The following is a 14489-nucleotide window of genomic DNA, read 5'->3' on the forward strand; positions in this document are numbered from 1 at the left end:
AGGTGGAGGCTTTGCTGAAGAATTTCCGCGCCTTCGACCCTGCGCCCTCAACTGGTGGTGCTGCTGAACCTGCAACTCCAGCGGGCGGCTCATGTGAGGGCAACATCACCGTCCAGGGATGACAAGATGGTTTGCTGGCGGCTTGTTTTCCTGCTTTGCTTCTGCAACATGAACTATGCCTCGTGGAGGCGTTTAAACTTACGTTTGGTATTCGGGAAACAGTATGTCTTGTAATGTTTGTTTGAAATTCCGCGATTTCCTTTCAGTTTGCTTTGGTGTTCTGCGTCGGCAGGGCCCGACCCCGCGCATACCTCAGCTGCCATTGGGCCGTTCGGATCACCAGGACGGACCAAGGAGTGAGGGGCTACGTGGCCAGTTAGGCTCCTGAGTTGCGATGCTCAAGAGTCCCCTTGATGCGCAAACAACTCACAGAAAGGAGATGCAGGAGTAGGCCTAGTGTTCTACGTCGGCAGGGCCCGACCCCGCGCATACCTCAGCCGCCATTGGACCATCCGGATCACCAGGATGGACCAAGGAGTGAGGGGCTATGTGGCCAGTTAGGCTCCTGAGTCGCGATGCTCAGGAGTCCCCCTTGACGTCCAAACGACCTTCATACCTTGGCTCTTCCTGGGAGAGCGCGCGACGACCATACGCTTGGGCGTGACCCGAGTGCAACCGCCGTGCCCAGCCCCCTCGCGCGACTCTCCCGAGGGAGGTGTTGCGATGAGGCCAGACACTGAGCTCAGAGGCTCCTTGTGGTTGATACGGCCATGAGGTTGCCCTCAGTTGTTTATCACCAGCACAGAGCGTAGCGCTTCCACACTTGCACGGGCATAGCCGCTCCTCGGCAATGTCGACTACCAGCACGGAGCATGGTGCTTCCAATGGTGCGTGGATGAGGGCTCCCTCTGAGTGGAGCCCCCGGGGCGTGTATAGCTCCGCCCCGACACGTGGCTTGCACGACAGGGCTAGACGAGGTGTGTTTGGGCACTCATGAGCCAGTGCGGGACTCACGAGGCCCTACCTCAAGGCGGGTTGCGCCTGGTCTTGATTCTTGATTGCTTCAGTGGTCCTGCAAGATGGTTAGGCAACCTGCACCAGACGAATTTCCTGAGGCAGTCACATGAGGAGGATAGACACCAATGAGCCGAGGAGGTGACGTGAACGGGGCTGGCCCGCCAGATAGAGCTCAGTCGTTGGGTTTATCGACACTGCAGGGACGGACCCGAGCACAGACGTTGTGCCTAGCCTACTCATGCAGGGGATTCTAAAGAAAGACAACCGGCACGCGGCTCCCGCGATGGGTGACAATCAAGCAGGTGATGACTATAAATAATTCATGCATGGGAACCAGCTAGCTTAGATAGATGCGAGAATGATAGATGCCACCAGGACGGACCCGAGCGGCCTAGGGATGATGCAGCCTAAGGGGCGCCCCCAGTAGAGTAAGCTAAAAAATGTGGAAGGATACACACCACAGGGACAGGCCCATGTGACCTAGGAACAATGCAGCCCAAGGGGCGTTCCCAGCTGAATAAACTTTGGAAAATGTCACCTGGTGGAAGAAGTGTTGGGGTAGCTGAAGGCGCGCGCTGGAGAAGTTGCTCCTCATGAGCCGCCAAGACCCTGAGCCTCGGGAGGCTCTGGGGCTCAGGTGGCTCCTTGAGGACCGTCTCCATCTCCGCCAGAACAGTGTGATGCCTGGCCTCCTGGGTTGCCAGGATGCTCCGTAGATACCGTTGGTAGGCAGCTGCCATGCTCAGCAGGCCAAACGACATGCGAACATAGCTGTGAGGTGGACCCTCACACTGCACAACATGCGAAGACCAGAAGCGCTCCTGTGATGCGGCCCTGTTGAGCCCTGGGATGTCGACGCAGACACGCAACCCGCCATCCTTGCCTGGATGGGGTGCTGCACCAGGTGGTCGGCAGTTGTCGCGCATAGCCCTTGCTTCTTGAAGCTCCTGGGTGGCCTTGACGATGAACTCCTCAGCGCGGGGCGCTCCTCGCCCGGTGCCCTCCTGAGGGAAACGTGTCGCAAAGCACTCCTCCATGTGGTGCCTGAGTGTCTCCCTCGTGATATTGTCCAGGTCTGAGGCCCTCCAGAAGAGATCCCCCAAGCCTCGCCTGAGGAGGGCGCCGGGCACGCCTTCCTATGCGAGGGAGGGAGGCACCCCAGGTGTGGGCGCTGATCTTGAGGAGACTCTACTAGAGACACCGCCCCCCTGAGGCCCTGTGCGGAGTAGCTGCCTCTCCTTCTTGGGGATGGCCTCAAGAGGGTAATGCGTGCCCTCGCTGTCTGGGTCTTCGATTGCTGCGTCTTGGAAGGCGTGCTCGAGGGAGCACACTGCATCTCTTTCTTCACAGGGGCTGTGATGATTCCGCCACTTCCTGGCATCTTAAGGATGTTGTAGCCATGGTGGGTCACTGCCATGAACTTGGCTAATACTGGGTACCCGATGATGGCATTGTACGACAGACGGGTGTGGGCGACGTCGAAGTCGATGAGCTCGGTGTGGTAGTGTCGCGCTGGCCGAAGGTGACAGGGAGACGAACTTGCCCTATCGGGGTGGTGGAGTGTGACGCCCCGAGACCGACGCGCCAGGTGTCTTCCAGTTTTTCGCTGTTGTTGCCTTGTCATTTGTTTGTGTGTTGCATTTTTTCCATATCATCATCCGCATTGCATCTGCATGTTTTAAAAACTTGCATCCGTCCGGGTCCCCTAGTTCTCTCCGTTGTCCGTTCCGAGCCCAGACACACTCGCACGCGCCCGCGGCATATCCGAAATATTATTTTATAAATGGCCGGAAAATGTCCTCGGAATGGGTTGAAAGTTGGTGTGCGGTCTTATTTTACTGTAGGTATACCGCCTATCAAATTTCATCGTGTTCAGAGTCCATTTGATGCCCCAACAGATAACTATAGCGGCAGTATAGTCGGTCTATCGTCGGACGTTTTTGGTCTTCGGAAACAGTCATCGGGCTGCATTCCTCCTCTTTCCTCTCAGCCCAAGACCTTCTTTGCACAGCCCCCTAGGCCCAACTACCCTCCTCCTCCACCTGGAGCCGTCCGATTCGATCGGAGAGTCCAAAAATAAGCCCTAGACCCAAACCCTAGCCTCCCTGCTATATAAGGAAGGCCTAAACCACCAGATTTGGAAACCTCCCTCTCCTTCCTCGTTTTCAGCACCGACCGAACCCACCTCCACCACTTGGCATGCCACCATGATACGTCTTCGTTGTATCTACTTTTCCAAACACTTTTGCCCTTGTTTTGGACTCTAACTTGCATGATTTGAATGGAACTAACCCGGACTAACGCTGTTTTCAGCAGAATTGCCATGGTGTTATTTTTGTGCAGAAATAAAAGTTCTCAGAATGACCTGAAAATCAACAGACAATTATTTTGGAATATATAAAAAATACTGGATGAAAGATCCACGTCAGGGGGCCCACACCATGTCGACGAGGGTGGGGGGCGCGCCCTACCCCCTGGGCGCGCCCCCTGCCTCGTGGGCCCCCTGACGCTCCACCGACCTCAACTCCAACTCCATATATTCGTGTTCGGGGAGAAAAAAAATCAGAGAGAAGGATTCATCGCATTTTACGATACGGAGCCGCCGCCAAGCCCTAAACTCTCTCAGGAGGGCTGATCTGGAGTTCGTTCGGGGCTCCAGAGAGGGGAATCCGTCGCCATCATCATCATCAACTTTCCTCCATCACCAATTTCATGATGCTCACCGCCGTGCGTGAGTAATTGCGTCATAGGCTTGCTAGACGGTGATGGGTTGGATGAGATTTATCATGTAATCGAGTTAGTTTTGTTAGGGTTTGATCCCTAGTATCCACTATGTTCTGAGATTGATGTTGCTATGACTTTGCTATGCTTAATGCTTGTCACTAGGGCCCGAGTGCCATGATTTCAGATCTGAACCTATTATGTTTTCATGAATATATGTGAGTTCGTGATCCTATCTTGCAAGTCTATAGTCACATATTATTTGTTATGATCCATTAACCCCGAAGTGACAATAACCGGGATACTTACCGGTGATGACCGTACTTTGAGGAGTTCCTGTATTCACTATGTGTTAATGCTTTGGTCCGGTACTCTATTAAAAGGAGGCCTTAATATCCCTTAGTTTCCATTAGGACCCCGCTGCCACGGGAGGGTAGGACAAAAGATGTCATGCAAGTTCTTTTCCGTAAGCACCTATGACTATATTCGGAATACATGCCTACATTACATTGATGAATTGGAGCTAGTTCTGTGTCACCCTATGTTATAACTGTTGCATGAATAATCGCATCCGACATAATTCTCCATCACTGATCCATTGCCTACGAGCTTTTCCTATATTGTTCTTCGCGGATTTACTTTTCCGCTGTTATTGTTACAATCACTACAAAACCTAAAAATATAACTTTTGCTCCGTTACCTTTTGCCACCGTTACCACTACTATCATATTACTTTGCTACTAAACACTTTGCTGCAGATATTAAGTTTCCAGGTGTGGTTGAATTGACAACTCAGCTGCTAATACTTTAGAATATTCTTTGGCTCCCCTTGTGTCGAATCAATAAATTTGGGCTGAATACTCTACCCTCGAAAACTGTTACAATCCCCTATACTTGTGGGTTATCAAGACTATTTTCTGGCGCCGTTGCCGGGGAGCATAGCTCTATTCTTTGAATCACTTCAGATTTATATCTGCTTATCATTATGAAGAACTTGAAAGATCCAAGAACCAAGATTTATCCCTCAACTACGGGGGGGAGGTAAGGAACTGCCATCTAGCTCTGCACTTGATTCACCTTCTGTTTTGAGTAAGCTTGCGACACCTAAATCTGCTTCTGCTATTAATTCTGATATGTCGCATGTTATTGATGATGCCACTTCTGCTATGCATGATACTTATGATGAAAATACTTCTATGCTTGATACTACTGTACCACTTGGTGAATTTCTTGATGAACAACTTGCTAGGGCTAGAGAGAATGAAATTATTGGAACTGATAATATTGATGAAAGTGATGATGAAGATTCTCCCCCTAGATATGAATTACCTGTTGTTCCTGAGGGTTATGTTATGGATGAAGAAACTACTAGAGACTTTCTTGCTTGCAATGATAGGGGTTATCTTAAGAAACTATTAGCTAAGCTGAAACAAAAATCTCTGAATGCTAGAATGAAATATGATCCCGCTTATGCTACTTCACCTATCTTTGTTACTGATAAGGATTATGAATTCTTTGTCGACCCTGATATAATTACTTTAGTTGAATCTGATACTTTCTATGGCTATGAATCTAAAACTGTTGTGGCACATCTTACTAAATTAAATGATATAGCCACCCTGTTCACTAATGATGAGAAAACTCGCTACTACTATATCCTTAAAATATTTCCGTTCTCATTAAAGGGTGATGCTAAGATATGGTTTAATTCTCTTGATCCTGGTTGTATGCGTAGTCCCAGGATATGATTTATTACTTCTCTGCTAAATATTTCCCTGCTCATAAGAAACAAGCTGCTTTAAGGGAAATATTTAATTTTGTGCAAATTGAAGAAAAGAGTCTCCCACAAGCTTGGGAGAGGCTTCTCCAATTACTTAATGTTTGCCTGATCATCCTCTCAAGAAAAATGAAATACTTGATATCTTTTATAATGGACTAACCGATGCTTCCAGAGATTACCTGGATAGTTGTGCCGGTTGTGTTTTCAGGGAAAGAACTTTTGATCAAGTTGAAATTCTATTGAATAATATGTTGACTAATGAAAACAATTGGACACTTCCTGAACCAACTCCTAAGCCAACTCCGAAGAAAAGGGGTATTCTATTTCTCAGTCCTGAAGATATGCAAGAGGCAAAGAAATCTATGAAAGAAAAAGGTATTAAAGCTGAGGATGTTAAGAATTTACCTCCTGTTGAAGAAATACATGGTCTTAATTTACCGCCTGTTGAAGAAACACATGGTCTCTATAACCCGACACATGTAGTAAAGGTAAATTCTCTCTATAGATATGATAAAGCCGAAATCCCTCTTGCTAAGTTTGCTAGCCAATGTTTGGATGAGTTTGATAACTTTATGGTTAAGCAAGAAGATTTCAATGCTTATGTTGGTAGAAAATTGAAAATAATGCTTGTATGATTGAACACTTGAGTGATTATATGGCTAGTGTTAAAGGTGAACTTAAACATATTACTAAACATGCTTCTATGGTTACCACTCAAATAGAACAAGTACTTAAAGCTCAGAATGATTTTCTCAATGAATTGAATAGTAAAAATAATGACTTTGTTGTTAGAGTTGCAACTAGAGGAGGTAAAGTGACTCAGGAACCTTTGTATCCTGAGGGCCATCCTAAGAGAATTGAGAAAGATTCTCAGAGAGCTAATGCAGATGTACCTAGTCCTTCTAAAAGTAAGAAAAAGAAAAATGATAGGACCTTGCATGCTTCTACTGAACCTGTTATTGACACACCTGAGAATCCCAATAATACTTCTATTTCTGACGCCGAAACACAATCTGGTAATGAACATGAACCTAGTGATAATGTTAATGATGATGTTCATGTTGATGCTCAACCTAGCAATAATAATAATGTAGAAATTGAACTTGCTGTTGATCTTGATAACCCACAATCAAAGAGTCAACGTTATGATAAGAGAGACTTTGTTGCTAGGAAGCACGGTAAAGAAAGAGAACCATGGGTTCGGAAACCCATGCCTTTTCCTCCTAAACCATCCAAGAAAAAGGATGATGAGGATTTTGAGCACTTTGCTGAAATGATTAGACCTATCTTTTTGCGTATGTGTTTGACTGATATGCTTAAAATGAATCCTTATGCTAAATATATGAAGGAAATAGTTACTAATAAAAGAAAGATTCCGGAAGCTGAAATTTCCACCATGCTTGCTAATTATACTTTTAAGGGTGGAATACCAAAGAAACTTGGAGATCCAGGAGTACCAACTATACCATGCTCCATTAAAAGAAACTATGTTAAAACTGCTTTATGTGATCTTGGAGCTGGTGTTAGTGTTATGCCTCTCTCTTTATATCATAGACTTGATTTGAAAAAGTTGACACCTACTGAAATATCTTTGCAAATGGCTGATAAATCAACTGCTATACCTGTCGGTATTTGTGAGGATGTGCCTGTTGTGGTTGCAAACCCTACTATTTTAACGGACTTTGTTATTCTTGATATTCTCGAGGACGATAGTATGTCTATTATTCTGGGAAGACCCTTTTTGAATACTGCAGGGGCTGTTATTGATTGCAACAAAGGCAATGTCACTTTTCATGTTAATGGCAATGAGCATACGGTACACTTTTCGAGGAAACAACCTCAAGTCCACAGTATCAATTCTATTGGGAAAAAATTCAACAATTACTATTGGAGGTTTTGAATTTCCTCTTCCTACTGACAAAAAGAAATATGATATTCTTATTGTTGGGGACATGCATATCCCCGTTGAGGTAACCTAGTGTTATTCGAAAATTCTTCGGTTTCATGTTACTCGAAATGAGTTTGTTAACAAGACCTGATCAACCTTGTTAGTGGATTCCTTTTGATGAGCATGAGATGGATGAAGTTAGAAAGAAAAACCCTCTGTACCCTCTTTTTACTTTCTGTTATTTATATTAAATAAAGAAAAAATAGTATTTTCTGTCTGTTTTTCCGAATTATCCATGCAATAAAAAATACCCCGAAAATAAAAGTTCTCCAAATGCCCTGAAATTTAAAAATGATTTTTTCTAGAATACTTGAGAATATCTGGCACTGAGAACACTGCAGGGGGAGCAAGCACCTGGCCACGAGGGTCCAGGGCGTGACCCCCTGCCTCATGGGCCCATGGTGGCTCCCCTCCACTTATTCCAGCTACCACACACTCCTTCTTCCTCCCAAAAAAATCACTAACCAGCTCAAGCACGAGTTCTAGCTCATCTTGCTGCCATTTTCGATCTCCTTGCTCAAAGCTCCATTCACAAAACTGCTTTGGGGGATTGTTCTTTGGTATGTGACTCCTCCAATGGTCCAATTAGTTTTTGTTCTAGTGCTTTATTTATTGAATTTTTTTGCTGCTTTGGTGACCCTGTTCTTGATCTTGCATGTCAAATTTATATGGTCAAAAGTAGTTTTAATGCATGATATAGCCTCTAGGCACTTGTAGGAGTAGTTGCTATCAATTTTGTTGAGTTTGGTTCACTTTTATTTTGAAGTTACTAAAAATTTCAGAAATTTTCAAAAAAAGATGAAGAGATTTTTGAGGGGCTCATTGAGCCAAAGCTCGAAGGATAAACAAAGTGAAGAGAACAAGAAGCCCAAGTATAATATCCCTCGCACCGCGGAGGTTCGGTCGTGTGAATGGCCTTGTGATGATTTCTTGAGAGCAGCCGGGATTTATGATGATTTCTATGAATTGGCTGAGTATGCAGGCCTCACCGCCTTCCTCCACGACCAACGCGAACAGTATCTCTTACTCACCAATATCTTTGTGCAAAACTTTCATTTCCATGCTAGGAGCTCACCACCTACGGTGGAATTTTATTTATATGATGAGCATAAGGAGATGTCACTTTGTGATTTTTGTTGGGTTTGTTTGATACCTTTTGAGGGAAACATAGAGGAACCACATCATGACGATGTGGAAGGGTTTATTGATACAATTGATGTAGGGGAAACGAGGAAAGTTTCCGATGCAAGAATTACTAGCATACGTTTTCCTGTTTTACGTTACTTCTCAATATTTGCTAGTAGATTCTTAATTGGTCACGGAAACTGTGGCAACCTTAGTGCCCCTGATATTGTTATTTTGTGCCATGCTTTGTTCCGTGATGACACATTTAGTATGGGTCCTATTGTTGCAAAGCGGTTAAATCTTAACCGTACTAAGGGCCCTGTCCTTGGAGGCATCTTCGCCTCGCGCCTCGCTGCACACTTTAACATACCTATTAGGCATTATGAGAAGGAAGAGAAGTTGCTACCTCCTGTTTTTCTAGACTATAAGAGTATGGTAGCACATGATTTTATCATTAAGAATAATGAAAAGATGCTTAAGTACAAGCTGATATTTGATAAAAATCACCCTGAGACTAATACTTTGCCTGCTCCTTCCTTGTTTGACTTATTTGCAGGCAAGTACCTTGTTCCGCCGAAGGCCATTCACACCTACCGAAACCCCACACCAGCTACAGAGCCAGAGCCGGAACCACAATTTGATCCTCACCGGCAGTCTGTTTATCAGTGGAATCCGGAAGAGATCGCCAACCAGTGGCACCAGGGGGATTCTTCTCAGTACGACCCCAACTATTACTTTGGATATCCGCCAGCCCAGCCGTGGCCATAGACCAACTTAGGCCAAAAGCCTAAGCTTGGGGGAGTACGTGTTTCTCACCGACATTACATTTATGTTCACACACTCATGCTAGTTGTCGGTGCTCATACTTTTTCACTGTATCATCCATGCTAGTTTATTTTACTCTTTATGCTTTCTTCTTGTGTGTTTGATAAACCTTAAGAAAAACCCAAAAAAATTAGTTGTAGCTTTTAGCTAGTTTACTTTCTTTCTTGTAGTAGTAATTAAAAGAAAACCCAAAAAGATTTCCTATTCTTCTTTTGCTTGTTGGGAGCTTTCCCGTGTAAATAGTTTTACTTCTTTTCTTTTCTTTGGGGGTCGATAGGAGAAGACCATGATTAAAATGTTGAGTGGCTCTCATATGCATTATTGTTGATCTAACCAAGAGCCCATATTACGTTGTCTTCTCTTTTGAATTGAATGCTTGCAGATTCTAGCTTAGTCCAATGCACGTTCACTATTATTATTATCCACACTATTCGGTCATGTAAGTGAAAGGCAATAATGATGACTATATGATGAACTTATTGAGATGAGAAAAGCTGGTATGAACTCGACCACTGTTGTTTTTGTAAATATGATTAGTTCATTGTTCCTAATTTAGCCTATTATGAATAAACATGTTTGCAATGACAATTAGAGATTATAGTTGCTTATGCCATGCTTAATTAGCTAGGAGCTTATAATGGTTTACCTTGCATGACAACATGTTATTAAAATGGTTGTGATGTGGTATGATAGGGTGGTATCCTCTCTTGAACGATTCGAGTGGCTTGACTTGGCACATGTTCACGCATGTAGTTGAAACAAAATCAACATAGCCTCTATGATATGTATGTTCATGGTGCATTATATCCTACTCATGCTTGCATTCGGTGTTGATTAATTTTAATGCATGTTCATGATTGTTGTCGCTCTCTAGCTAGTCGCTTCCCAGTCTTTTTCTAGCCTTCAATTGTACTAAGCGTGAATACTGCTTGTGCATCCAATTCCATAAACCCCAAAGTTGTTCCATATGAGTCCACCATACCTACCTATATGCGGTATTTACCTGCCGTTCCAAGTAAATTTGTATGTGCCAAACTCCAAACCTTCAAATAAACATTCTGTTTTGTATGCTCGAATAGCTCATGTATCAACTAGGGTTGTCTGTATCTTCCATGCTAGGCGGGTTATTCTCAAGAGGAGTGGACTCCGCTCCTCACTCATGAGAAAATGCTGGTCACCGGGATGCCTAGTCCCATGCTTTATGCAAATCAAATCAAAATAACTGCAAACCAAACTCCACCGGGACTCTTGTTAGTTGGAGGCACTCGTTGTTTCGAGCAAGCCATGGATTGATGCTTGTTGGTGGAGGGGGAGTATAAACTTTACCATTCTGTTTGGGAACTGCCTATAATGTGTGTAGCATGGAAGATATCAAGATCTCTTGGTTTTTATGTTGACAATGAAAGTATACCACTCAAAATATTATTCATTTCTATTTCAAAACCGAGCTCTGGCACCTCTACAAATCCCTGCTTCCCTCTGCAAAGGGCCTATCTATTTACTTTTATGTTGAGTCATCATCCTCTTATTAAAAAGCACCAGTTGGAGAGCACCGCTGTCATTTGCATCCATTACTGTTAGTTTACATTGAGTATGACTAGACTGGATCTCTTTTACCTTGAATTACAATGTCTAGTCAGTCCTTGATCTTTAAAGGTGCTCTGCATTTATGTTTTGCGGTCTCAGAAAGGGCTAGCGAGATACCATCTTGTTATATCATATCATGATTGTTTTGAGAAAGTGTTGTCATCCGAGATTTATTATTATTGCTCGCTAGTTGATTATGCCATTGATATGAGTAAATATGAGACCTAAGTGTTATTGTGAATATGGTTAGTTCATAATCTTTGCTGAAAACCTGAATGCCGGCTTTACATATTTACAACAACAAGAGCAAACAGAGTTTGTAAAAGTTTTTCTTTATCACTTTCAGTTTAGCAACTAAATTGCTTGAGGACAAGCAAAGGTTTAAGCTTGGGGGAGTTAATACGTCTCCATCGTATCTACTTTTCCAAACACTTTTTCCCTTGTTTTGGACTCTAACTTGCATGATTTGAATGGAACTAACCCGGACTGATGCTGTTTTCAGCAGAATTGCCATGGTGTTATTTTTGTGCAGAAATAAAAGTTCTCAGAATGACCTGAAAATCAACGAAGAATTATTTTGTAATATATATAAAATATTGGAAGAAAGATCCACGTCAGGGGGCCCACACCCTGTCCACGAGGGTGGGGAGCGCGCCCTACCCCCTAGGGGCGCCCCCTGCCTCGTGGGCCCCCTGACGCTCCACCGACCTCAACTCCAACTCCATATATTTGTGTTCGGGGAGAAAAAAACCAGAGAGAAGGATTCATCGCGTTTTACGATACAGAGCCGCCGCCAAGCCCTAAACTCTCTCAGGAGGGCTGATCTAGAGTCCGTTCGGGGCTCCGGAGAGGGGAATCCATCGCCATCGTCATCATCAACCTTCCTCCATCACCAATTTCATGATGCTCACCGCCGTGCGTGAGTAATTCCATCATAGGCTTGCTGGACGGTGATGGGTTGGATGAGATTTATCATGTAATCGAGTTAGTTTTGTTAGGGTTTGATCCCTAGTATCCACTATGTTCTGAGATTGATGTTGCTATGACTTTGCTATGCTTAATGCTTGTCACTAGGGCCCGAGTGCCATGATTTCAGATCTGAACCTATTATGTTTTCATGAATATATGTGAGTTCGTGATCCTATCTTGCAAGTCTATAGTCACCTATTATGTGTTATGATCCGTTAACCCTGAAGTGACAATAATCGGGATACTTACCGGTGATGACCGTAGTTTGAGGAGTTCATGTATTCACTATGTGTTAATGCTTTGGTCCGGTACTCTATTAAAAGGATGCCTTAATATCCCTTAGTTTCCATTAGGACCCCGCTGCCACGGGAGGGTAGGATAAAAGATGTCATGCAAGTTCTTTTCCGTAAGCACGTATGACTATATTCGGAATACATGCCTACATTACATTGATGAATTGGAGCTAGTTCTATGTCACCCTATGTTATAACTGTTGCATGAATAATCGCATCCGGCATAATTCTCCATCACCGATCCATTGCCTACAAGCTTTTCCTATATTGTTCTTCGCTGATTTACCTTTCCACTGCTATTGTTACAATCACTACAAAACCTAAAAATATTACTTTTGCTACCGTTACCTTTTGCCACCGTTACCACTACTATCATATTACTTTGGTACTAAACACTTTAATGCAGATACTAAGTTTCCAGGTGTGGTTGAATTGGCAACTCAGCTGCTAATAATTGAGAATATTCTTTGGCTCCCCTTGTGCCGAGTCAATAAATTTAGGTTGAATACTCTACCCTCGAAAACTGTTGCGATCCCCTATACTTGTGGGTTATCACACCACTCACCTGTGCCGTCGTCCTCCACCTTGTCCCCGCCACTTGGCGAGTCACCATGGGACAACCGTCGCCTGCGCAGCCGCTTCCCTCCATCCACGCGCCACCACCTCACCCCCTGGCCTTCCAGCACCGCCGCAGAGCCCACGGGCCTGCCAGGACCCGCATCGGGCCCTGGGAAGCCCATCAGGGCCAGAGCGCTCCGCTGCGGATGCCCGAGCCCTCCCAGTTCCCTCGTCGCCTTCGCAGGCTAGGGCGCCTCCGCGCCCGACCCCGCCACCGCAAGTCCCCGTCGGCCACCGGAGTCCACCACCACGCCGGCGACCAGGCCAGTTCCGCCTCCTCGTCCCTCTCTCCATCGTCACCCTCTTTTCTCTCTCCCTCACCCGATCCCTCTCTCTGTAACCCTCACAGGAACCGCCTTGGATGAGCTCCACTTCGCCGGATCCCGCATCCACAAGCGTCGCCGTCGACCTCCGCAGCAAGATCCGGGGTCCCGATGCCCGGACGTGCTCGTTCCCGTCCTTCCCGCTTCGTCCCGCTGCCGAAGTTCGCAAGCCGCCGCCGCTCGTCCTCGTCGGGAGGAGGACGACGCCATCCACGTTGCTGGCCTCGTCCACGCAGGCGGGCCGCCTCCTCTGCTTCGACCCAGCGCGCCCCCTGCCGGCCTTCCTCTCCACCAGCGGGTCGAAGCCCATGGTGAGCCAGCGCCCAATCCACTCTATTGTGCGCCCTAGGCGATGTTTTGTTGTGTTGCACCTAGTGCTCTGTTGCAGATTTGGCCCAGTGTTGTTTTTTCCCCAGTTGCGTTTTGTTCAATTATCTAGTCAACTGCATATTTACTGATTGGTCCCTCATGTTCATGCATATAATAGCTCCACGACTGTGCATCGCATGTCAATAACTTATATATGTAAAATGCTTAGAATTTTGTCTAGTTTTATAATATGCTACTTTCATCCATGTTTAAAATGTTGTTTGTTTAAATTTTCTCTAATGACATGCTAAAATGATTTAATTAATAACTAATTAACCATAGCTCGGTTTTAAATAAACTTTATATGTAAATGGGGTGGAAAAATTCCTAGTTTAACATGGTGCACTGATCTTGCATGTTTAACAACTCAAAAATATGGTTTAGGGCTGAACAGTACCAAATTCATAATATGCATATGAGGATTTTTCCGGACTTGTTGCTTGTTGTTCCGACCTCATTTAAACTTGCCTAGATAGGTAGTTTTATTATGCTTCAACCCTTGCCATGCTAACCAACATTTAATATTGTTGAGTACATAAACGGGAGAGAACTAAATAAGTCATGTGGTGTTTCATCGATATGCAACTTGTTGCATATTGAGCTCCACTTAATTGTAGTATTGTTTGTGCACTTTGCCATGCCATGCCTCTTTAAACCGGACATGCATCATACTTGATTGTGCATCATGCTATGTTTATGCTTGTTCGTTTATCATGTTGTTTGCTCCTTTCTGGTGTTGCTTCTTCTTCTTAGTTCCGGTAACGTTGCTTTTGTGAGGATCCGTTCAACTACGTCCGTTTGTCTTCTTCATGGACTCGTTCTTCTTCCTTGCGGGATTTCAGGCAAGATGACCATACCCTCGATATCACTTCTATCTTTGCTTGCTAGTTGTTCGCTCTATCGCTATGTCGCGC

This window comes from Triticum urartu, chromosome 3A (genome assembly GCF_056163025.1).
Source record: "Triticum urartu cultivar PI428250 chromosome 3A, HENAU_Tu73, whole genome shotgun sequence".
Taxonomy (NCBI): Eukaryota; Viridiplantae; Streptophyta; class Magnoliopsida; order Poales; family Poaceae; genus Triticum; species Triticum urartu.